General features: G+C 39.7%; 1 protein-coding gene across 3 annotated transcripts in view; it reads left to right on the top strand.

Moving 5' to 3' along the window:
• The first annotated feature begins 490 nt into the window (after window positions 1-490).
• pxnb (paxillin b) overlaps window positions 491-3,278 on the top strand; it is a 30,056-nt gene continuing 27,268 nt past the window's right edge. Inside the window, exon 1 of one of the 3 annotated variants that reach the window (XM_058784941.1) lies at window positions 491-777. The gene's annotated coding sequence lies outside the window, so the exon portion shown is untranslated. The remainder of the gene's footprint in view (window positions 778-3,278) is intronic. The other 2 variants (XM_058784942.1, XM_058784943.1) reach the window with 2 other exon arrangements.

The following is a 3,278-nucleotide window of genomic DNA, read 5'->3' as shown; positions in this document are numbered from 1 at the left end:
GATTGATTTTGGGTGAAATATGAAACTTAACCAGCTTTATTCCAGTCAAATGATATTAATTTTTATAGCTGAATCAAACTGAATACGTTTAGTTACACCCCAGTCTATAAGAATTCGATCAAGTCAAAACAGCTTTTACGTAGTGTCATGTAGTGTCTGCAAGGGAGCAAACAAATAGTTAGTTTTAAGTTGAAAAGGATATTTTGAAAGACATGTAAGTATAGATACAGAGGCAAATGTTGATAGTAACATACAAAATAAAGGACTAATATGTTGATAATGACAGTAGTGTCGCTGTTAGTTACATTTTAAATGCTGACAGATTTTTAAACTTTATAAACCTATTTTTCAAAGTATGTAGTTGATCAAAAACATAGTATGCCTACAGATGTCATTTATAAAAGTTCGATTGAAGCCTCCTGTTTTTAATAACATAACATGTAGTCATATTTGTTTATTATATGTATGGTTATTAAACAGAACGTTAGTAATTCACAAGTATGTAAAATGGAGAGTTCTCAGTTTTCCATTGGCCCACGGCTCTTTATCAAGAGTGTTTTGCTCTTCGGCCTCCAGGGGTCGCTGCAGTGAAGTGAGTTCCTCTGTTCTGTGATGTTTAGGGGGTCCAGGCTGGTCCAGCCACTCAGACCTGCGTCTAGAAGGGCAGCAAAAACTTCAGCAGAGACTTGTCTTCTGATAACGAGCTCTACACACTGTTCTCCAGACTCGGATTAGGAGCGGAGCACTTCTGGAAGCGCGCGAACATGGACGATCTAGGTAAAGACACCCATATCCCCACATGTTGTTTGCAGAGAGACACAAACATAGCGGAAAAATAAGAGGGAGAGAGGCTAACTACAGTAGCCAATGAGCTAACGCACAAGATCACAGATACAAAGTAACACTTCCACTGGACTCGCCGTCGCAGTGATACAATGTAACTCTTCACGTTCCATTCTGCTGAACGCGGCATTAGTTTCTGTTACAGTTACATTGTTAGACTATCATGGATCAAACTGAGGTTGATTGAGAAGCTGTGTTGGGCTGAACGTCGTTTTTGCCCTTTGGGAAGCATCTTTAGTCCACAAATGTTGTTTATCTCTTTAAAGTAACACTGCTTGTGCGGAATCTTGCTGTTGCACATTGTTTGTTATTAATTTGGCATTTCTTCCCTTTATACATTCAGTCAAAGCCAGTTAAAGTTTATCAAATGCACAGGTTGTAGCTCCAGACAAGAGAAGAAAATTCTATTAGAGTCACAGATTTGATCTAAGATTTAAAATGTAAACATTAAATAATTAAAGAGAAGATACCATCCGCAAAGATATGCTGCGTATCAACAGTCGAAATAGCACATTTGACAGGTATTTTTGCTTAATTGGATAATGCTCTCCAATTAGAGCTTCATTTAAATCCTTTGCACGGAATTCTGATGATTTCCTCATATTATCAATGCAGAAAAAGCTATGAGTTTTCACAGACCTCTCAAGCCATTCTTTGTAACTTGGATGTTATAGTTTGCTGGCTTGTTTGTACTCAGAACAGACCTGTCTTGAATGATTGATTGATAATAGCTGGAGATGAGGGACTGTACAGTTTTATATTTATTGATTTTGTGAACTGCTGGTCAGATAATAACTTGCTGAACTCCATAGGATGGGTGTGTCCTCTTGGGGATGAATTGACTCCACCCATAACCGCCTACATCCCACTGCAGCCAAAAATGTACTCACCCTCAGGCCATTCAAGATGTAGATGAGTTTGTTTCTTCATCAGATTTGGAGAAATGTAGCATTCCATCACTTGCTCACTAATGAATCCTCAGCAGTGAATGGGTGCCGTCAGAATGAGAGTCCAAACATCACAATAATCCACACCACTGCAGTCCATCAGTTAACATCTTGAGAAGTGAAAAGCTGCATGTTTGTAAGAAACAAATCCATCAAGACGTTTTTAACTTCAGATGCTTCCTCCAGTGAAAAAGTCCATCTCCTGTTGTCTCTCACATCAAAATCCACCAGCATGTTTGTTTAGAGCTGTTTTGGCTTATAAACGGTTCTTGATCTGTGGACATTTTTCTCCTGATTCAGACATGATTACTTTTTCAGTCAAGAAGGCAATATTATGGATAGAGGATTCGTATTTTAGTAGGAAGCAATGGTTTGAAGTAAAAACTTAATGATTGATTTGTTTCTTACAAACACGCAGCTTTTTTCAGTCAATTATTGATAGACTGGAGTCGTGGTGAGGTGAACTATTCCTTTAATAAACCTCCTTTGATAAGTTTATTTATTTTGCTGGCCAAAATATGCATTGCCTTTTATGGCACGGCTCTTATTCTGATTGGTCAGTTGCATCATTCAGCGGTCAGATATTTCTAAATAATGACCATTGTCCAGGAGAGCACTGTATAACAGGCCACTCATCTGGTCAGTGTTTCCAGCATAGCCTTCTGTCTCTCTGCCGTCTCTACGGAGTCAGATAATAAAATAATTTGATCTCAGATCAGCATTTGCACAGACAGCAAGGTAATAGGTTCGATTCCCAAAGGATTCCCAACTGATGAACTGCATAGCTTGAATGCAGTGCAAGTCGCCTGGATAAAAGCCTTTGCTAAAAATGTAAATGTGTGTTCATTTCGGAAGTTGTTCTGTGATAAGTGGGGTAATGTACAGTTAGCTGGTCATTATCACTTGATTGACTGGCTGATTCTGACATTTGAGCAACAGTGCTAATTATCTGATGTCCGAAGAATGAATATATTTGCTGGTTGTGTTTCGATGCATGTTGTTTTGCCCGAACAGCCTCTGTCGGCTGGAGAAAGAGGTGATTGTGTTCAGAGCTCAGCTCGTTCTGTCCAGAGCCGGAGTGACAGACGAGTGTGTGCCGTCAGTGTGTTTGAGCTTGAGTTTGGATCTGATGCTGCTGTACAGAAGTTTGCATCACACGGGGAAGTCCAGCGCCTCTGTTTGGAGTGGGGGAGGGAACTGACTCACTCGAGGGTCAAAGGGCAAATGAGAGGAGTTTTTCCAGCCAGCTGCTCACAGTGGAATGCTTTATTAGCTTCGTTAGAGGCGATCAGTGTTTCGGATTAAGAATTAGCCTGCTGATGAGGCCAGATGACCTCAAGTGTATTTGGACACATGTGTAGAGCCCAAGGAAATCCGTTTGGATTGTTCAGAAATTCTGTTTTCCGTTTCAATTGTTCTGGATTCAATTTTAATGGTTTTTTATTAAGCTTTCAAAATCAAAAGGTCTTTATAAAACTTTAGGGGTCA

This window comes from Onychostoma macrolepis, chromosome 08 (assembly GCF_012432095.1).
Source record: "Onychostoma macrolepis isolate SWU-2019 chromosome 08, ASM1243209v1, whole genome shotgun sequence".
Lineage (NCBI taxonomy): Eukaryota > Metazoa > Chordata > Actinopteri > Cypriniformes > Cyprinidae > Onychostoma > Onychostoma macrolepis.
Note: the sequence above shows the minus strand (reverse complement) of the source record. Positions and strands in the feature narration are given on the sequence as shown.